This window comes from Eupeodes corollae, chromosome 1 (genome assembly GCF_945859685.1).
Source record: "Eupeodes corollae chromosome 1, idEupCoro1.1, whole genome shotgun sequence".
In the NCBI taxonomy this organism is placed as follows: Eukaryota; Metazoa; Arthropoda; class Insecta; order Diptera; family Syrphidae; genus Eupeodes; species Eupeodes corollae.
In genome coordinates, this window is record NC_079147.1 from 111,833,616 (window position 1) to 111,857,519 (window position 23,904).

Below are 23,904 nucleotides of genomic sequence, written 5' to 3' on the forward strand. Positions count from 1 at the left end.
GTAGGTGATTTAGCTTGCACCAATTATCGAGCCTTATCAGATCTTCCAAAAAAAGAACACAGTCGGCTTGGAAAGAATATGTAATAGTTCTTCATGCTAAACGGAATCAAAGTCCAGCAACATCAAACCCGTTCTTTTTTCTTACATTAAAGGAAAGTACTATTTGAATTAAATTGTTCAATAAGCTTTTTCTTGATAACTTGTTCAAAACATTTACCAAGATAACTCAGCAAACTAATGTGTCTGTAGTTAGCAGACAAGTAAGCTATCTTAGCAGGCTTTAAAATTGGAATAATCTTTTTTATTTTCCATTTTTTTTGGAAAATGTCCAAGAATTTAACTCCAAGCTTTGACATATTTTTCAAATAAAAATTATCAAATCCCACAGACTTTCCAAAAACCCTGAAAATGATGAAAATGAGAGAGCATCTGATATGAAGAATTTTTGGGCTATTTTGACATGGTTTTTTCGACTTCAATTCGGGAGTCTGTTATTACTTCTTGAATTTAAGGAAATAGTTAAATGCACCTATTGTTTCTCTAAAAATTAAATTTAAACAAATTAAGGTAAACAAATAAGTTGGGAAGGAACTTTAGTGTGTTTTTTCTCGAAAATTTCAATGCCATTTTATTTCTAACAAAATATCGAGTTTTGTAAATAAAAATCAATATATTTTTAAAATTAAAAAAAATAATAATGACGTTCTTAAGAACTTAAAAAGTTTTTTTTTCTGGATCAATACAGAAATATGTTTTTCTTATAAAAGAAGCCAAATTAAGAAAGTTTTGAAAAAATGTATCGGTTGCTTTCTGAAAAAATTCTAATTTTCAATTTTTAACCAACTAATTTGTATGGGGTGGGGACTGCTGTTATTTTTCATAATAAAAAGTTGAAAAACAAAATGCCTCACGCCAATTGGCTTAAAGCCTTAATTTCCCAGTTTGAACTCCATCGACACTAGGGTTCATGTTGTAGGGGCCAGGACCGAAAGACGGACGGAATCGGGAAACCCACTTTTTACGACTTTTCCACCATCGTAATGTCATGTTTGATTAAAAGCTCGAGGTCGAAATTTTGTACGAATGCAATACATGCCTGCTTTAAAGGAAGCAATATGAAAGTTTCGTTTCTTATAACCTTTACTATATTCCAGAATGGTTTGCTTGCTCAATTCAACCTTATAAACATTTGATTCCAAGTTCTATTTCTGCAATTTGCTGTAACTTATTTTTAAAATCAAAAGCTTAATTTCTTTGACTAAGAGGGGATATAAAAGTGTCAATGACCACAGGCAAGTGGCCAGAGCTCAATTCGTTTAGGACAAACCGACCAAGTGCTTTTGCGCTATAAACATTTATGGGTAGGTTAAGATTTTCAATTTCGATTAGAGTATTCTATTGGTTCAACACTTGCTAACCGAAAGTCAGAATTAAGATTGAATATTGATGAGATATAAATGATGCACCCTCAAACTTAATTCAAATCCGACTTCAAAAATAAATGTATCACGTCATGTTTTTGAGATATCATTTTTTAAAAATCCAAAAAAACACGTATAATAGACTTTTTGAAACTATCGTAATTTATGAAGTACCAAATCAATAATCCTTTTCTAAAATATTCAGTTGAAAAATTGTATTTTTTGATACAATATTCTAAGGAACTTTAAAAATTGTTAGACTTCTCCTGTCTTACAAAAATCTAAAAGAAACGGGAAACCATTTTTGCTAAGAGTTTTAAACAGACAAAGATAAAAAGGGTTTGAAAATAAGTTTTGTTCCTGTGACAAATCTGTTGTACAAACAATTTTATTAAAAAATTAAAAACGGGTATTTCAAAACATGAACAAATAGTAAAAATTAGAGCTTAGAGCTTTCGCATCGAATTCGAAATTGTATCTGAAAGACAAACAATTGTACTTTTCAAAATCATCATACAATTTCTGGTTAAAAGATTTTTTTAACTTCCCATAGAGAGTTATTGCAATGAATGAATCAAGGTCCCTACAGCCGAAATAAAAGATTTTAGAAAGATGTCTTTGCGTGCGTGTGTAAGTACGTTCGTACGTCCGTAACTTCGCGACATTTTTTTCGTTGTCCATAGCTCAAGAACCAGAAGAGATATCGACTTCAAATAAATTACGTTATACAGATCACAATGCAGAAAGATGCAGAAAGGTAAACATTTTGATAAAAACCTAAAAAAAACACTACTATAACTTTTTAAAAATTTACTTCGACTCAAGTAGCTTTTCAAAAATTAGAAATATTGTCTTCAGTTTTTTTATTTCGCAGAAAATATTTTTATTAAAAACATCCAACAGTCCGTTTTTCATAAAAAAATAAAATCTACAAAAAATAGTATACTAATTTGGTAAAAATTAATGATCGGTTCTTGATATCTCTAAAATTAATTTCATTCATCCAATTTGTAAAAATTTAAGAAATGCTACTAAAATTGGTAAAAATTTGTTTACGACTAAAAATCCATTCAACAAAACTAGATTTTCAAACTAAACTGTTTCTTGATACAAAAAATACTGTTGGTAATTTTCACATTTTTAAGAATAATTCAAATGACAACTTTTTTTAACCCAACACGAAAACCTACAAACTTTTAAGCAAGACAAATCGACAGACTGGATGGGAAGTTATCAGTGTGGGTCGCATCCCAGTATCTTTTTAGTTTTAAATTAGGCTCAAAAACCACGTTTTTAGCATATTTGGAGGCATATTTTAAAAACCTGATGTGATCGAAACATTTTAAGGTGAGATTTTTGTACAACAGCTTAATTTAGTCGACTAGTGCTATAAGCGGTAAAATTATATGACATGTAGAGGGTAAAACACATTGGTCATAGGTTTAAGAACCGTGTAAATTCTTTGAGACAATACAATACAATTAAAATTATTTGAAAGACCGAGCATACAACTACGTTTTTGAAAAACTACCATCGTTCCTTCAGAATAAAGAATATAGAATTGTTTTCAAGACAGTATGTGAAGTTAATCCCTTCTTAAGTGCACGGCAAAACTTGTTTCTGGACATTTTGAAATTTCGTTTCAAACAGAAAATTCTCTTTTCTTTTTGGCAACATCTGCTGTTGGTAACACTGTATTATTGAAATACTTCTTTAAAAGTTAATAATACAAAAGCATTAACAAAAATTACTATCATTTACAATCATCATGAGAACGGCATTTAGGGTATAATATATTTATGTAACACTTTTTTGGCATCACGTACTCTTTTTCTCTTCTGAGTCCATTGTTATCGAGACACTTTATCTTTGGAGAAGATAAGTTTTAAGTTCTGTGTTTTTGTTGGTATGTTTTGTGTTTTGTGGCAAAGTGAATGTCATGGCAAATATATTATAAACAGTTCGAAATTGGATTTTATTTTATTTGTTTGCATTATTCTAAATTTGTGGGTCAACCAGAAAAAAAAGTAAAACGTCTTTTTGACTTGTGCGTGTGTTTTTTGGTTTAAAGATACAATTTCTTGAGTTTTTTTTTAGTTCAAGTCGACTTTTAGTTAAATACAATAAATGTAAGATCGATAAGAAGTTTATTTGATGCGATAGTCATCTACTCATGTTGTTTTGAGAATATCTGATATTTATAGTGGAGTTAAATATAGGAATAGAGTCTTATGATTTAGGCTGAAGAAATTAGTATCAATAGTTTGGGGAGGGTTGAAAATCAAGTAGGTTGACTCCCTCTAAGTCGAATTTTCACGGGGTGTCATAATTAGTTCGAGTTAGGGGGAGTTTTGAAAAAATTTCAATTAGAGGGATTTTTATTGAACATAAGAAAAATAACAATCAATACAAAAAATAAACAAAAGCTTCTTACTTCTATGGCTAGTTAATTCATTACTGTAATTCAATATTGTCTCAACAAAATTATTTAAAACAAATAAGTAATTCTTGACTGATATATCATATTTGCTAGAGTATTTACACTTTTAAAAATCAATTTATTTTAAAAGGTCTATTTTAAACCTCATCTAGTACATCTTCTGTCAATTCAATCGCTGTTTGTAATATTTGAATTGCATTTTCGGTTACATTCTTTTTCTTCACTTAAATGTTTATTATTTCAACTTCCTTATCAGCTTCAATGTCGTCTTCGTTAGCAACATCAGCATGAAATATTTCTTCCATAAAGTATTCGCTATGCAAGGATTCTGTTCATACAATACCGTTACGACTTCAATATAATCCCTTCAATATTGTAATCAGTTTCAGCTAGCCGGTTCTAATACAATTTTCAATTGTCTAAAAATTTACATCGTGTTACTACGCCTTTGAAACCTGGTTTCCCAAAAACTTAAAATCTTCAATACTATACGGCCTTCAAAATGAGCTTATAAATTTTTTATAATGTCCTTGTCTATCGGTGAAACTATTGGGGGATACTCAACTCTTAGAATCTTTATTTTATCCTTGACCTGTTTTGGGTGAGCAGGGCAGTTATTGAGGAAGAATAATGCATTGCGCTTTTGATCGTCAAAACTTTACATGTAGTTTTAAAAGTAAACTTGTAAAAAGATCTGCTGCCATCCAAGAACGTTTGTTGTTCGTTGTCTACATAATGAACTGGCAAATATCTATGCGATGAATTAGAGCTTAAGATTTTTTGAGCCTGTCACGTTGGACAGCACTCTTTCTTCCCTTCAAAAAATGTTTCCACTTTCAAAGCCCCCAAGGTACGTTTCGGCAAAACATTTGAACAAAAAAATCCTATTTCATCGACATTCGAAATGTCGTCCGGTTAAAACCTCGGACAACTTTTGAAGTCTGTTTTTTTTTTCGTGACTTATTATTATCAACAGAAGCACTTTCACCAGACAAAACTATGGTAAGGATAATATGTTTGGTTTTAAATCTGGTAAGCCAGCCATCATTTGCCTTGAAATTATGAAATCCTGAGCTGTCTGCAAATTTCATCGTTTTTTTATGAGATAATAGTGAAGTTCTTTTTAAGTTTACTTTTATAAAAAAAACATTTGCACAAACCAAACACAATTTAACTTAGAGGGATTGAAAACAGTATAGAAAATCTAAGGAATGTGTTCGAATTTTAGTCCAGGAGGCGACCGTAGGGTACCCTACCTCATAAGCCGACTGGAATTGAGTGCCAGAAATGGATAGAGCATGACGTGGCATATACAAAACTGCAGGGCCGGCTAACTTTCGATGGGCCTTGTGGTGGGAAAATGGCGACTTCCGGTACCGTTTTTTGGTACATACCTACCTCATCAGCCGACTGCAAAAATGTACAACGGGTCTATTGGGATTTACTTACACATTTCAAAACAGGAGGGCGGGCAAAAAAAACTTGGGCCAAACCGCTTGTCCGCCCATCTCGAAAAACGGTATTTTTGGTACAAACCTACCTCATCAGCCGACTAGACAAATGAAGTATCAAATGAAAGCTTAGACTCTCTAGATTAAGAATCCGTTGGGCGGGCTAACTTTCGATGGGCCAAACATGTGCCCGCCCAAAATCAAAATTCATTAATTTTTTACTTACCGAAATTTCAAAATTTTTTATCTTAAACTAAAGAAAATAACGCTGAGTTGATTAGTTTCACTGTCAACTCAATAAAACCTTTAACTGAACTTGTAAAAAATTTTAAAATTACTTAAAACAAGTATTTTACCACAGTTTTCCACTGTATTATTTGTCTAAATGTATGTTGAAAACATACATATAAAACATGACATTATTTTCTGCAACAAATTTTTCGATCCTCACTAGGTATTTAAAAAAGCAAAACACTTACGAAATATAGAAGTATTTATCTTCATTTTTTTCAGAAAACAAATAAAATATAATATAACATATTTACAAAAGATAGAAATAAGAACTTTGCATATTTCACACAATTATTAACATAACATTTTCATTTGTTTCATCTATAATATTAAAAATAAAATAGTAAAGATAAAAACAATAAAATAAATAATATCAACAAAATTAAAATAAAATTATAAACCTATACCAACATTTTAATTTGCATTAAATTTTTAACAGTTGTCATCAGAATCTTCATTACTTAAATATTCTAATTCGTCATTTTTATCTTCATTTAAAATAATGTCATCAACATTTGGACTAGTTGGTTCGCCTTGAAACCAAACATTTTTTATCTCCCATCCAAAATTTTCTGGATTGAGCTTTACACAATATGCCTGTGTTGTATTTTTCCACATACAACTTATGATTATAAGAAATCATTCTCTGAAATAATTAACAATTTAAAACAAAATATAAATCCTCTTGATAAAAATTTAGAGAAAGTAATTTCTATTTAATATAACAACGGGTAGAGCGACAAGTCAAGATATAGCAGATTTTATTTTAAATGCAAATGAAATAGGTGAAACGAAAAAACATAATTTTATTAAATAGTGTTCAAGAGAGCTCGATATCGATTTGCAAAACCGATTAAGCGAAATAAAGTTCTTAACTTTGCGTCTGAACGCTTAAAGAAACACTAAAAGAGTAGTGATGGTAAAAAGCAGGGGCTTATGGAGGTTTAGTTCCGTGAACGATTAATAAAATATCAGAAATGATTTTAAAAAGAGTATGTTCTACTGAGTCTCAGGAGATACATATTGTTTTAAAATCATCAATTAAGGATTCTGAACACTACAATAGAAACGAAAAGGAAACCACAAATTTTGCAATATCTAACCCACTACAAAAAAGAACAGAAGACTTCCTTCAATATAAAGGGTGATTTTTTTGAGGTTAGGATTTTCATGCATTAGTATATGACAGATCACGCGGGATTTCAGACATGGTGTCAAAGAGAAAGATGCTCAGTATGCTTTGACATTTCATCATGAATAGACTTACTAACGAGAAACGCTTGCAAATCATTGAATTTTATTACCAAAATCAGTGTTCGGTTCGAAATGTGTTTCGCGCTTTACGTCCGATTTATGGTCTACATAATCGACCAAGTGAGCAAACAATTAATGCGATTGTGACCAAGTTTCGCACTCAGTTTACTTTATTGGACATTAAACCAACCACACGAATGCGTACAGTGCGTACAGAAGAGAATATTGCGTCTGTTTCTGAGAGTGTTGCTGAAGACCGTGAAATGTCGATTCGTAGCCGTTCGCAGCAATTGGGTTTGTGTTATTCGACCACAGGGAAGATCTTACGCAAAGATCTTGGTGTAAAACCGTATAAAATACAGCTCGTGCAAGAACTGAAGCTGAACGATCTGCCACAACGTCGAATTTTCAGTGAATGGGCCCTAGAAAAGTTGACAGAAAATCCGCTTTTTTATCGACAAATTTTGTTCAGCGATGAGGCTCATTTCTGGTTGAATGGCTACGTAAATAAGCAAAATTGCCGCATTTGGCGTGAAGAGCAACCAGAAGCCGTTCAAGAACTGCCCATGCAACCCGAAAAATGTACTGTTTGGTGTGGTTTGTACGCTGGTGGAATCATTGGACCGTATTTTTTCAAAGATGCTGTTGTACGCAACGTTACGGTGAATGGCGATCGCTATCGTTCAATACTAACAAACTTTTTGTTGCCAAAAATGGAAGAACTGAACTTGGTTGACATGTGGTTTCAACAAGATGGCGCTACATGCCACACAGCTCGCGATTCTATGGCCATTTTGAGGGAAAACTTCAGAGAACAATTCATCTCAAGGAATGGACCGGTAAGTTGGCCACCAAGATCATACGATTTGACGCCTTTAGACTATTTTTTGTGGGGCTACGTCAAGTCTAAAGTCTACACAAATAAGCCAGCAACTATTCCAGCTTTGGAAGACAACATTTCCGAAGAAATTCGGGCTATTCCGGCCGAAATGCTCGAAAAAGTTACCCAAAATTGGTCTTTCCTAATGGACCACCTAAGACGCAGCCGCGGTCAACATTTAAATGAAATTATCTTAAAAAAGTAAATGTCATAGAACTATCTAACGTTTCAAATAAAGAATCGATGAGATTTTGCAAATTTTATGCGTTTTTTTTTTAAACAAAAGTTCTCAAGCTCTTAAAAAATCACCGTTTATAAAAAATCCAAATTTCAGGGAATCTCGGGTAAGTCTCTTAGGGCAACATTGGGAGGATAGTTCATTCATTTCAATTTTGAGGGAAAAACAAATTTTTGACGGTTGACGATAAGTGTTTTTCTTACGAAGTTCTAAATGAATCTACTAAAAGTGTGAAAAGTCCCAATACAATTGCAATTATAAAGAAGCCGACACAAGGCTAATTTATCATATCAGTAAAGCAAAACCGAATTCAAACGTCACAACTCGAGCGTCTGACACGGTTATTCTTATTATTTTACATTTAAACATGTATAAATTAAAACATTTAAAGATTTGGCTATTTAGTGGCAACTCAAAAAGGAACAATGTAAGTTGCATAAATTGTTCAGAACTTGCCGCAAAACTAGGGATGAGGTTGTGTGCTGCATTAGCTGCATTCACAGGTTGTGACTGTATATCCAGTTTTTTTTCGAAAAGGAAAAGCTAAATCTTTAGAAATACTAGAAAAAATGTTCATTTTCAGGCCACTTTTGAAAAACTAAGTAATGAAGCTCAACCTTCAACGTAAATTTAGCAAAATTCAAATATATCAAAATCTATATGGCTCTAAAAACGTATCTTCTGGTAATTTTTTTAAGAACATAAAATATTTTGACTCCATTTCAATTAAACCTTGTTTTAAGTCATTGTTTGAAAAAATAAATAGGACAATATTCATAAGTTGTAAGTGGAAAATGCATCAGAGGCATATTGTGTAAAGTTCAATCCAGAAAATTTTGGATGGGAGATAAAAAATGTTTGGTTTCAAGGCGAACCAACTAGTCCAAATGTTGATGACATTATTTTAAATGAAGATAAAAATGACGAATTAGAATATTTAAGTAATGAAGATTCTGATGACAACTGTTAAAAATTTAATGCAAATTAAAATGTTGGTATAGGTTTATAATTTTATTTTAATTTTGTTAATATTATTTATTTTATTGTTTTTATCTTTACTATTTTATTTTTAATATTATAGATGAAACAAATGAAAATGTTATGTTAATAATTGTGTGAAATATGCAAAGTTCTTATTTCTATCTTTTGTAAATATGTTATAATATATTTTATTTGTTTTCTGAAAAAAATGAAGATAAATACTTCTATATTTCGTAAGTGTTTTGCTTTTTTAAATACCTAGTGAGGATCGAAAAATTTGTCGCAGAAAATAATGTCATGTTTTGTATGAATGTTTTCAACATACATTTAGACAAATAATACAGTGGAAAACTGTGGTAAAATACTTGTTTTAAGTAATTTTAAAATTTTTTACAAGTTCAGTTAAAGGTTTTATTGAGTTGACAGTGAAACTAATCAACTCAGCGTTTTTTTCTTTAGTTTAAGATAAAAATTTTTGAAATTTCGGTAAGTAAAAAATTAATGAATTTTGATTTTTAACTTCCCATAGGAAGTTATTGTAATGGGTCCGATTTGTCAAATTGAAAATTTTGACATTTCTCGACGTTTCAAGGTCCCTAGAGTCGAAATAAAAGATTTTTAGAAAGATGTCTGTGCGTGCGTGTGTACGTACGTTCGTACGTCCGTACGTTCGTCGTCCATAGCTCAAGAACCAGAAGAGATATCGACTTCAAATAAATTTTGTTATACAGATAATAAGGCAGAAAGATGCAAAAAAGGGCTCTCAAAAAAATTGCGTGGGTGGTTTTTTTACCATAGCAGTTGAAAAAAAGGTGAAAATTTTGGTTAACCCTTAATATCTTACGAACCAAAAACGCTAGAGACTTGAATTAAATTTTATATTATAGATTGTAACGTGATACCAAACAGGTATATTTTTTGAAAAAAATCAATATAACGGTTTTTTTTTTAAATCAATAAAACTGAAAAGAAAATTTGTCACCTCCAAAATTTTACGACTGAAATATGATTTTATCTCTAAAACAATTTTGTGCAACGAAGAATAATGTTTTTGACATCTGATAAAATTTTGAGAAAAATCTAATTGACAGTTTTTTTTATAAAAAATAAAAATCTAAAAAAAACATTACTCAAAGTTCGTAAAAATTGAATATCGATTCAAATATCTTTTCAAAAACATTAAATTTAGGCTTCAATCTTATTTTATCTTATAAGAAATATTGTTTTCAACATTCTGAAAAATTTTTAGAAAAATCGAATTGACAGTTTTTTTACAAAAAATAAAAACCTAAAAAAAAATTTATAAAAGTTGGTAAAAATTGATTTTCAACTCGAATATCTTTTCAAAACTTTGAGATATTGGCTTTAATTTACATTTATCTTTCAAAAAATCTTGTTGTCAACATACAATCAAAGTTTGAAAAAAATCAAATTGACAGTTTTTTTTACAAAAAATAAAAACCTAAAAAAAAAATTATAAAAGTTGGTAAAAATTGATTTTCGACTCAAATATCTTTTCAAAACTTAGAGATATTGGCTTTTATTTACTTTTATCTTTCAAAAAATATTGTTGTCAACATTCAGTTAAAGTTTGAAAAAAATCGAATTGACAATTTTCTTACAAAAAATAAAAACCTAAAAAAAAATGTATAAAAGTTGGTAAAAATTGATTTTCGACTCAAATATCTTTTCAAAACTTAGAGATATTGGCTTTTATTTACTTTTATCTTTCAAAAAATATTGTTGTCAACATTCAGTTAAAGTTTGAAAAAAATCGAATTGACAGTTTTTTTTACAAAAAATAAAAACCTAAAAAAAAATTATAAAAGTTGGTAAAAATTGATTTTCGACTCAAATATCTTTTCAAAACTTTGAGATATTGGCTTTAATTGACTTCTATCTTTCAAAGAATCTTGTTGTCAACATACAATTAAAGTTTGAAAAAAATCAAATTGACAGTTTTTTTTACAAAAAATAAAAACCTAAAAAAAATGTACAAAAGTTGGTAAAAATTGATTTTTGACTCAAATATCTCTTTAATTTTAAGTATTGGCTTTAAAGTAATTTTATCTCATAAGAAATATTGTTGGTAAAATTTAAAAAAAATCGAATTAACAGTTTTTGTTACAAAAAATAAAACTCAAAAAAAAAAGAACAATACTAAAACTTCGTAAAAATTTACTTTCGACTCAAATAGCTTTTCAAAACTTAAAAATATTGGCTTGAAATTTATTTTATTTGACAGAAAATATTGTTTTCGATATTCAGTAATTTTTATATAAAAATCCAACAGTCCGTTTTTTCATATAAAAAATAAAATCTACAAAAAGAGTACCCAAATTTGGTAAAAATTGATACGAGTACATAAAGACAAACTTTTAAGCAAGACAAATCGACAGACGTGATGGGAAGTTATCAGTGTGGGTCGCATCCCAGCCTCTTTTTTTTTCCAAAAACAGCTGGGCGGGCACATGTTTGGCCCATGGGAAGTTAGCCCGCCCAACGGATTCTTAATCTAGAGAGTCTAAGCTTTCATTTGATACCTTATTTGTCTAGTCGGCGGATGAGGTAGGTTTGTACCAAAAATACCGTTTTTCGAGATGGGCGGACAAGCGGTATGGCCCAAGTTTTTTTTGCCCGCCCTCCTGTTTTGAAATGTGTAAGTAAATCCCAATAGACCCGTTGTACATTTTTGCATTAGGCTGATGAGGTAGGTATGTACCAAAAAACGGTACCGGAAGTCGCCATTTTCCCACCACAAGGCCCATCGAAAGTTAGCCCGCCCTGCAGTTTTGTATATGCCACGTCATGCTCTATCCATTTCTGGCACTAAATTCCAGTCGGCTTATGAGGTAGGGCACCCTACGGTTGCCTCCCAGACTATTTGAAGGAATTTCAATTTAGGGGGAGTTCAACTTAGAAGAAGGGTTTTTGTATGAAAAATTTAGGGGAATACGAGAATAGCGCGAACTATGTTTTTGACTTAAATAAAAAAAAAAAATTAAAATTAAAAAATTAAATAAAAAAAAAAAATATGAAAATATGAATTGCTGCGAACGGTGACGAATCGATAATTGATGGTCATCATACGATATTTTACTCAGTTCGCACTCTACGTAAGCATGTTGGTGGTTTAATGTCCAACAAACAATGTAAATTTGGTAAGAAATCTAGTCACAATAGCCCGAATAGCCGCTTCAGTGGGTCGATTAAACTAACCAAAAAATGGAAGAAGCGTGCTATGAACTTTCTTAACAGAGCACGCATTTTGATAATAAAAAAATTCAGTATTTTGCAAGCGTTGTTTGTTCGTAAAACGATTCATGGTTAAATTATAATTATATTAAAGATGCTTGACAGTGAAACAAAACACAAAACATGCGTCAGCTGTTAAATCAGTGTTGCCAAAAAGATTAGAGCTAAAAAATCACCCTTTATTAAAATTGTTTGACAACTACGAGTTTGCAGCCTGTTGTAGTGGACTGAAATATTGCATAATTGACATTTGTAATGAAAATTTCATTTTTATTCAACTTCTTTTATTTTATCATGGCGATGTTTAAAAATTTTAAATGTTGATGCTAATTTCAGGTATAAAATTTAGAAAAAAGTGTATATATGTACATTTTTAAGAATACTTTACATACTGAAAATCGGATAGACAAGTTGATCAAGCCCCAAGTTTAAAGTTATAAGGCTTTCAAAATAAACGTCTTTAAAGCTTTGAGGAAGTCTATTTTGACATGACTTTTTTCGATGAGTCTCTACACGAACAATATTTGATTTAATATGTACATATGTATCAAGGATCACTGAGCACGAATCTTAAGGTCAAATTGTCAAAACTTAAAATGACAATCGATGACTTTTTAAATACTTTGTTAGCCATAGAAAAGATCCTTTATTAGTTAAAAGACACCTTAGTCTTAGATCCTATAATCGACCGTTTAGTTTTTAACGCCTCCAGCTTAAAAGATGCATTATCAATGACTATTATCAAATAGACGAGGGTAGAAACTGAAAGATAGTGGGCATCAACTTGGACACACCATATTTTTTCACTATCTACTTCTACATGCGTAGATTATTCACGCGTTTCTGAATCACAAAATCTGTGTACTTGTGTTTCACGAAACAATCGTAATAAATCTTTCTGTTTACTCCACCTGTGTGATCAAACCGCTGAACCAAATTTGATGAATTTTGACCAGGAGAAGAAAATAAGCTACTCGCTCGAAGTACTAATAATGCGTTATTCAGCGATCATAACTATGTTTATGTAAGTACAAATGTGACTGTAGTTATGATAATGTATTTTATTTAAATGGTAAAGAACAAATTTTACTTTTTTTCTTCGACTTAGCTTTTCTGTTTTTATAAAAGGCCCATTGAAATTTATAGCAACATTAAAATATAAACTCTTTTTATTCACTTCAATAAAGGTTAAACATAAATCATGACCATAATTCTCTTGAATAATAAAATCTAAAGCAACAAAAATGTTTAAAGGTTCAGAACGAAAAATGAAGATGAATGCTGAATTGTGGAATATACTTTTATAGTTTATGTTATTATACAAAATATACATGAGGATGCAAGATGGGAAATTGTTGTCATAAGATGGGAGGCGATAGCAGTCAAATTAAGTACTATTCAAACACTTTTTTTTTGATACACTTCCTAAGAAATTCATGGTTTATATTTATGTATTTTTATGATACACAATACGATAGTGGACCATCAAATATTTAAAAGAGGTGAGATATGATTGACATTTGATAAACCAGTCCCGGACTTATGCCACCTTCTGTTTGGAAGACCAGATTCATTATCAGCAACTATTTTAACAAAATTTTGGTACACGGTGCTTAGGTAAGAACAAGGAAACCTTAAGAATACTTAATGCTCGGTTTAAGCTGTAAAGGGGTAATTAATCTCAGAAATTTAAGTTTCGTTTGTTATAAAGCCAATTTCACTGAGCACAACCGAGACAAGTTTAAGGTACCTAGAAAAACTTGCAATTCTCATATTCGACGAACCAAACTCTTATAGAAATTACTACAAAAAGACTTCAATGTCCCGAAGGTAGTACAATGTCATCTTCAGTTCCGTTTCAAATAGCACTCCTTTGGAAAGCTCGATTGATAAACCCAATTTATTACCAATGAGTGCCATAAGTCCTCTTGTGCTACGAATCTTCTTTCGGATTTGCGGACATTTGTTGCCTGGCCCTGAACATTCTCGAAAAAAAATGTCCAATCCTCCCATGCGTGGATAAGGCGATCTAAACAGTTACCCTGGGGCAATGTAATGGCTTTTAATGTTTCAATCTAGGGTTATGATTTCACATACTCGAATACGTTGGCTTGGAAATCCGTTATTTTGTTCTAAAGAGCCTTTCTTCAACGCTGGCAAAAAAGTGAATCCTCCTCCTCCTTTAACTATTGTCCAATCACACTTTTTTACCATTCTTTCCAAGTTCATCATAACTCATATATGATAATGATAATTTGGACAGTTGCCCCTAAAACAAATTGGAGATTTTTGGATAGACAGCTTTGAAAATAATAGGTGACAAAACTATAGTCAAAATATTTGCATTGTTAATAGCTTCGATACCCTGTTTATAGTAAGAACTGTCGAGTTGCTCAAAATAGCTATCAACCACAGATTCCACCTCTTCATTGTTGGCAAATCTTTTACCACCCACATTTTTTTAAGTTTCGATACCGAAAATAATCCGAGGTTGCTAAATCTGGCTAATAGGGTGCGTGAGAAAGTAAGCAGAATTTTAACTCATTGAATTTGCGGCTGTTTTTTCTTGATTTCGGCACTCAAACGCTGCAATAAGTCCGCAGAACACTCGCGTTGATTGTTTTTCCTTTCTGAAGATAAAATATCCTAAAAAACTGATGCCATGACCTTTCCTGCGCAGCAGATGGAACTGTCTTCGCCTTCTTTAGAGCCGATTCACCCTATAGTCTATAGTTTTGACTTCTCGACGTTTGTCTCAGGTGTGAAGTGATGAGCCCATGTTTCATCGATGTTTATGAATCGACAGAAAAACTCTGCTCTATTGCTGTGAAATTTCCTTCTGAAGATAAAATATCCCAAAAAAACAGAAAAACTCTGCTTTGTTGCTGTGAAACTTCGCCAAACACTCGATTGAAATATCCTCGCGACGCTGTTTTTGTTTTATTATGAGTAAACGCGGCACCCATCTGCGCACAGGTTTCTCATGTTGGAACTTTCAGACAATATGCTATGTAGAGCACTTTTTGAAAAGCCTACCATGTCCATTTAACAGCTCTTAAATAACGACCTCGTTTAAACTCTGCGACCAATAATTTACTATTATAAACGAAGAAGCGGACTTCCATAGAGTAGAATCTAGCTTCGCTTTGATATTGGTTGACCTCAGGCCTGAGGCCTTTCAAATCAAAGAATTGTATCGTATTGTTTTGTATAACTTTTTCATGTTTACAAATTCATTGAGAGCGTTCACTATTGATGGCTGGCAAACAAATACTAAACAACGTAGCGTCATCAAACTTTAAATTTGATCCTTATAAAGTTGTTACTCTCTATCATATTCATTGGTTCAAACAATAACCGCCATCTATACGTCAGGTCGAGTACTTTTGGGACTACCCTCGTACATCACTCGAACACAGTAGCATCCTGTTTTTAGTTGTTTTAACGATATTTTTACAAACTATGTTCTGTCGAATTAGCACATTAAACATTTCTTTGGACCAACTGTCGAGTAAATAAAATGTCGAATGATCTCTTTTTCCCTAATATTTCAATATTTAAAATCTTAAAACCAATGTTAACAGGTATCTCCTCTTAAATTTGCTCCCCATTTTCCTAACTATCGTACTGTCTTTAAATGTAACCATGTTAAGGGTATAAATAACCACTTGAGTGTCTGTAGTTAAATTTGATGGCAAGCAATTCTGAAACGGTTTTTTTCTTCAACATTGTACTTGAAACTTCCACCTTCCTTCTTGTGTCACATGTTAGAATATCCAAACTATGTGCAAATACATATTTGGAATACTTTTCCTACACCGACGCGACGGCTATAACCTACTTTTGATTCATAAAAGTCCATTTAGGTTTTTCTTAATACTTCTTTTAGGGTTATTCATAAACTCAATGCTTAACTACTTTGTTGGCATTTTGACAATAAATCTCTGTATTGTTACACTATTTAACAGAAAACACATTCCAGGTAAACCTTCTTCTATTTGTTTATTAACATATCTTTTGTATATATGGCTGCTTAAGATACATTGGCGTTTATAACTTTTAAAATGTAATGCTTGACCCATTTCGTTAAAGTGTTTTCAACTTATGTAAGTACTCGTTTGCTTGTTCTCAAAACATTCAACTTATACTTACTCAAAGACTTTATTTTAGTTAGGCGTGTCTATTTTGGCTACCTCGGCTGCTGCGCTGCGCTGCGCTACGCTACGCAGTGCTGCATGCCTAGACCGCCTAGACACGCAAGACCTATTACTTTAAGCAAACATTAACCGCCTCTCGCACATTTATGTATTTTTCAGATATGATACTTCTTTGCTGGAAGTAAGTGCAAACTGCAAACACAAGACCTCTATATACCTTGGCGTAATGTGGAATAGAAGAATTCTTGCTATTCTTCGAAACGCTGGTGTTGGGCGGGACGGCACCTGCCGCTGATGCTAACCTGCAGAGGGATTCTCATCGTGCTGATGTTTGTTTTGTTTAAAGAAAGTTATACAACTACCTGAAGCTGATGTTAAAGCTGAAGCTTAAGCGTTTCTTATAATTATCCATTATTTGTAGGAAGGAATATCATCGCAGCGCAGTACCTATACAGTGCCACCAATGTTGTTGACGCTTGTCCAAGAAGTCTCATGTGGCCAGCTTGGACCGAAGATTGGACTGTTGTAGGTTTGTATTACCACCTATGAGCCTATAGTCACGAAGCTAACTATAGACAACTAAGAGTATATGAAGCTACGCGAGGCTTGGTCCGTTTCAAGAATCCTACACCTGCATAGTTTACGACGGGCGGTAACGGCCGGCCGGCTGGCCGGCGCGTCGTCAATGTTTTCGATGCGACCGACGCGACGCAACGACGGTAACGGTGTAAGCTGGAATCTTTTTAGTATCTTTCCGTGTTATACAAAAATGTGTAGATTTATTCGTTGTTCCTAGGGTTTCCAAATGCAATTCCCTGTCTGAGAACTAAGAGCTGGACTGCAAACGAAAGGGGCAATGTGAGTTCAACTAAGCCTAACCACTCCGACTCTATACTCGGCAAATCCCTGGCGAAGATGTTCGCCAATGAATCTGATGGGTGTACCAAATCAAGTCGAGAAATTTAAGTGCCCATATTGTAAGTTTGATTGCATTCTTTTTATTACACCATAAGTATGTACGTATGTCTGTATACGAGTAGAGCTTGGAGCTTGAGTGTAGATGGTGCTCAGGTCCGCAGCTATCATCAGAGACCTCACCACTAGAAAAGTTGGTAGGTCGACTCCAGCCATCAACAACGCCTTGACCAACAGAGATAGCATGTACCTTCTAGGGTACATGGTTAAGGCCATACAAAAGTTTATATCGATGTGTATTGTGTGTTGATATGTTCCCCTACGAAAACAAATGTGATGTGTATGGCTTTAGGTAGTTTCATTTCGGCTGTTTTTTTTGCCAATACCTGTTTGCGGCATTTATTACCAAGTTAGTAATGTTTGGAATGTAACAAAGTTTTAGCCTTTTGTGCCTTTGTACATATATTTATAGGTAGAAAAAAAAATAAACTTACATACCTATATGTGAAGTGCATCTATATTGCTTGGAGTTTATTAAGGGGGATTCTGTAAGATGTGATTCTCCAATCCAATCGAAGAAAATTTACGCATTCCATTAAGTGGGATGTTTTTTAAGAGACTTTTTATTTAAACTTTAAAGTTTGTAAATTGATTAAGGTACATTAGGTATGCGCCTAGGAAATCTTGCTTATGGACATTTTAGAAGAAAAATGTGAGAATTCTTTCGCTGATTATCCTAAACACAGTCAATTAAAAGTGTGAAAATCGAGTCTAATATACTGTTGATTTAAAGATATAGAAGATTTGCATTGTAATCAAAATAATGAAAAGTTTCTTTCAACTCTAATTGGAGAATACGAAATTGTAGATCAGTGAATTCTTGAAACATCTGTAATTAATTACTAAAATTAAATTCCTTATCCAAACTAAGGATACTTTTTTTGAAATCTAAGCAATCTCTTCAACCGACATTTATAGTTTTCCTGATTTTAGAAACATTTTGTAATTTGTTGGTTTTAATTTTCTAAACTCTTCCTTGCAACGTCTTAGTATTTTGGATAGATATGCATTTTCAGAATTCTAGAGGTGTCCTTATACACTTTTTTTTTTAAATAACTTTATTTTTTTTTGACAAAATCAATAAATATTGAAGTTTATGTAGATCCTTACAAAAAAGATTATGTGACATCTTTTTCGTACACGTTTTTGAATTTAGTTAAAGATCCACCTTCTATGCAGAGCCGTATTGAGTGCCTTTTGTTTGGCTGCATTTGCTTACCGACATTCCTCATCAAACCATATTCGAAGAGGGCTTTCGACAATACGACCAAGTTGAAAAACTTCTCAGATTATACATAAAGTGGTTTTTCTACATACCACAAAGCACAATACCTTTATTCCTCAAAACATTTAAAGTCAAGGCGGATTATGGATTTAAAATGCTTAATATGACAAACCATCATTCAATCTTGAAAAGGATGGTACACAGATTGGATCGAACTAGCTGATAAGAAGGATTTGAACCTTAACTATAGCAAAACCCTGTTTCATTTAAACCACCCTTATCAAGAGATCATTTTTTAGGTCTAACAAAAAGTTTACTGAACAGCAAGATCTGTAACAAAGGTTGATTTCCATGATAGCAACGACCTCTGCGAAAGATATTATTTCCATGATAGTTACACTGTGAAAAAAAATTTCGTGCATGTTCCTTACTTGTTTATGTCATCATCAAATTAAACCATATGGACCTAGACGACATGTGGTTCCATCAGCAGGACGGCGCTACGTGCGACAAAGCAAATACCACGATTGGCTTTGACAATATCTGCACGCCCTTATTAAAAATCCCTATAAATCTTTTGCAACATGAATGAGAGTGAAGAGGTTTTTCACTTTTTTGGACGTTGTCCGATTGTGAAACAAACAAAAAGACAAACACTTGATTTTAAATAAGGAAGTCTTAAAACTCTAACAAGAGATTAATGTATTAAAGTTACTTAGGTATTGTAAGTTAGTAAACAAATAAAGGGTGATTATTTAGTTTTTATCTTTTTGGCACTACTGGTTAAAATAGCTGACGCACGTTTCGTTTTTTGTTTCACTATCAAAAATATTTTTTGAATGAATCGTCTTCCAAACGAACAACGCTTGCAAATTATTGAATTTTATTATCAAAATGCGTGCTCTGTTAAGAAAGTTCAACGCGTGCTTCTTCCATTTTATGGTCAGTTTAATCGACTAAATAAAGCAGTTATTCCGGCTATTGTGACTAAATTTCGCACCAAACTTACATTATTGGACACGCTTACGTAGAATGCGAACTGAGTAAAATATCAATATAGTAGCTGTATTGGCCAGTGTTAATGATGACCATAAATTATCGATTCGTCGCCGTTCGCAGCAGTTGGATCTATGTTACTCAAAAACGCATACAATTTTGCCGAAGGATTTAGGTGTGATGCATTTCAAAATACAGCTGGTGCAAGAATTGAGCCGAACAACCTACTGCAGCGTACAATTGCACTTGGAAAGTTGGTCAAAACATCCACTTTTTTTACCGAAAAATTGTGTTCAGCGACGATGCTCATTTTTGGCTCAATGGGTACGTTAATAAGCAGAATTGTCAATTTTGAAGTGAATATCAGCCAGAAGCATTGCAAGAGCTACCAATTACTAATGCATCCACAAAAAGTCACAGCATGGTGCGGTTTATGGGGTGGTAACTGTGAATGATCAACGCTACCATGAGATGATATCCAACATTTTTTCCCAAAATGCAAAACTTGGATGATATGTGGTTTCAACAACACAATGCAACATACCACACAGCACGCGCAATAATGAACTTATTGAGAGGATAGTTCGACATTTTATGGGGCGCCTGGATCGTACGATTCAACGCCTTTAGACTATTTTTAGTGGAGCTATGTTAAAGCTCATGTCTATACAGGCAAGCCCGCTTCAATTGACGCATTGGAAGACAACATTAAAGCATTTATTCTTGAGATACCGGCTGGAATTTTGGAAAGAGTGTGCCAAAATTATACTAAGGGGATATACCATTTGAAGCACAGTCAAGGTCAACATTTGCATAAAATAGTCTTCAAACATTAAATTATATGGACCGTACTATCGATTCAAATAAAGATTTTATGCATTTTTCTGAATTGTATGTGTTTTTTTTTTTGAAAAACTTTGCTATAGCTTTTAAATGATCACCCTATCATAACAAAATACTGTATGAAGCGTTCTAACTTTAAACATTTTATTTTTAATAACATTAATATTCTTCTACATTTTACAATCAAAAAATCTTTGAAGTATTTACATACATATATATTTGGAAAAAAAATACTACTGTCATTAACACTAACCTACATCTCAATTCTCGAAACATTTTTGACACTCAAAATTAAACAAGCATTTTATTAAGTTATGTTGTATTAGTTACATTTTAGTTAAATAATTAGTCGAAAAGATAATTTTTAAATCTTAGAAGATCTTAGAATCTTTCTGTATTTTAACAATTTATAAAAATTAAGATTACGAGGTGGATAATGAAATACTTGACTTCTTAGTCTCTGAAATTTTAAATTTTGATGTCTGTTGATTAAGGTTTGTCAGCTTCGTTTTTTAATTGCTGAAAATGCATCAAAAACTTCAACCAAGTAAAATGCTTATTCATTTGAATTCAAAATATGTAAACCTGATAAAATTCGATAGAGTGGTTAAGTTAGGAAATATGAAATGGTGTAATGGTAGTTTAAATACCTACTTGTTCTTCTTAATATAAAACAGAAAAATTAAGAATCGATTGTATTTGATTCCGAAATGTTAAACCAAATTAAGGGAATGATACCAATAATCATAAAACTCTCAAAAGTAAAAAAAGAGAAGTATTTCTGCAAAACAACTTATTTGTCATAGAATTCTGTCGAAATTACAAAATTATAAATTAATTTCAACAAGCAGAGTGGCGCAGTGGAAGCGTGCTGGGCCCATAACCCAGAGGTCCGTGGATCGAAACCATGTTCTGCTAAGTTAGTTGAAATTTTTTTAATTTGTCTTGAATTCTAAGTATTTTTTTCTATGACTCAATAATAATCCGTGGACCTCTAACAGTAATATTATTGAATGGTTACGAAATAAAAGTTTTTACGAGGTTTCGAGATTTTAGTGCATTTATTATATTAAATATTTATCACCCTTAATTCTTTAAATATTGATGTGAAATTATTTGATTTTTAGAAATTGGCTAGAGAGCTGAGTGGAAAACCTAACGTTTACTATCCACAAAAATCTGGAAAACGGAATCTTGAGAAAGGGGTTCCAGTCGGGATTTAAATCAGGTATTCAACAGTCGATAACATTTTCATATTCAGGAGCTCAGAGTATTTTGTATCAATTTATTTTGTATCGATTTTTAAGCAGCTTTTGATTCAATCTCTCTAACAGTTGACGAACTATCTCACTGATTGGAAACCTCATAGGGAGTGCGAAAAGGTTGTACATTTAGTCCTACTTTGTTTGCACTATTCATAGTCGACCTTTTAAACCACCTTCTTGGTGGAGTGGATGTCACAGGGATATAGTCATGTTTGTGCATTCTCTGGAAACTCTGCAGATTATGATTAAAAGGGATAACCAGTATTGGAATTAAGTAGATAATATCGATTCCGTGCGTGATTGTTAATGCTTTAGACGGGGCCTTGGGCTCAATCTGAGCTTGTACCATGTAAAGTTTTTTCACGGTTACTTCCTTTTTGCGAGAAATTCATAAATCCTCCAAGAGTTATTCTTAGCATGAAGAGTGCTTTTTCACATTAGCCTTTCAGAATAAGCTTAAAACTTTAGGTCCCCTCCATACCTGACAACATTACTCGCACGGTGGAGAGTTGGCAGTCACTAAGCTCTGGTTCTCAAAGGAGAGTTGCACCACCTAATTTATTTATTTACCGATAAATGGATGGTTGGGTTACAAATAATTTTGATATGGAGGAACTTTTGAAACAGAAATTAGTTAAGTCGAAAACCGCTTTTAATATGGCATGGAAACAATTCTTCACGAATAAGTGTACAAGCGAATAGTAGCAAGTTTAAAGTCTTGAAGCAGCTGCGAGTATACTTTTATATAGATAGCAGGTATGAGAATGAAAAATGTGCAATTCGGTTAAAAAAAAAAACTTTTAACGCACTTTATAAAAAGAATATTTCATTTGCCGCAAAATACGTCATAATGCTGGAATAGAAGTGGCCATAAAAGAGTAGCAAGATCATGCTGAGGAATGTCAAATTATTTTTTATATAAACATCGAGGATTTATCAGCCGCTAAAAAAACTTGCATGAGTTCATTTTAAAGGTTGATCAGAAACAAAGAAAAACTTACAGCAGAACAACTACTGTCAAACTTTACGAATTTTTCAAGGTTACACTTTGATATAGAACTGCTAAAATGGACAAAGATTTCTGATTACTTGCTTACGTAAGGTGGCGGTACAGTATTTTCTTTTACACTTTAGAACTTTCAGGAAGTAGTAAGCTTATAGCAAGCGTCAAACTACGATCAGAGGTTCATCATAAGTGTATGTGTTAGTTGTTAGTAAAAAATAATACAATTATAGCCTATTGTGTGAACTAGGGCCTCAACCAAAAAACTTCTCCATATAGCTTTTCACTTATGCGCCACTTTTCACCTGATCCGCGGTCTTCGTCTACTGCGCTGTGCTTTGGGTGGTGGGATTCAAAGGCATTCCGGACCAGAGAATTGGTTTCTATGCGTTCTACGTGACCAAGCCATCTTAGTCGTTGGACTTTTATCCTTCTGGCTAAACCTACGTCGCTGTGTAGTCCCTACAGCTCGTCGTTCCATCTTTTCCTACATTCACCTAATATGCATACGGGACCGTAGATCACGCGAACTTTCTGCTCGAAACGACCCAAGGTGCTTTCATCCGATCCAAGGTGCTTTCAACAGCTTGTATCATAATCCATGTCTCTACACCGTATAGGAGTAGTCAATTGCTACCTTAGCCCAAGGAAACAGCGGTTAGAAATAGCATTTCTTCATTTTATCTCAGCTCTGGTGTGTTCATACCGGAGCCTAGATTGATAAAGTCTTAAACTACCTCAAAGTAACGTCTGTGTCTTTCTAAAGAAACTGTCAAAGGAATCGCATTGCAGCCCTTCACTTTATCTAAACTTATATTCCTCCAAAGCTTGAGTATAAGTCCCATATCTGGGCTGGTTCTCCTGCAACTTACTTAAGCCTCTTAGGAAAAACAGAGTGTCGTAAGGCATTCCACATTCGCGTAGTACGGCTAAAGAACGAATCTCTATATTTGACAGTACGGCCTGAGTTGGACTCGAGGGTATACTGATGAGCATTCCTAGAAGCGCGAGTATTACGGTTGAGCTGTTTAAGGGGAGGTTAAATAACGGTAAAAAAGTGTACAAGAAACCAACTTTCAATACTATCCAAGTCATTGCAATATTCCGGAATTTAAATCCTTTATGCACCGACAAACCCTCCCTCCTTTTCCTAGTGCTCACACTGTGTCTGCATAATAAGGGTAGTAATATTACCTTGAGTGTGGGCTTATTATAAAAAGAAGCCTTTT

The 23,904-nt window shown here is 33.0% G+C and overlaps 1 non-coding gene across 1 annotated transcript; it reads left to right on the plus strand.

Moving 5' to 3' along the window:
• Positions 1-21,253: 21,253 nt before the first annotated feature.
• On the plus strand, positions 21,254-21,325 carry Trnam-cau (transfer RNA methionine (anticodon CAU)). Its single transcript has one exon. It is a non-coding gene; the product is annotated as a tRNA-Met (tRNA).
• The last annotated feature ends 2,579 nt before the right edge of the window (positions 21,326-23,904 follow it).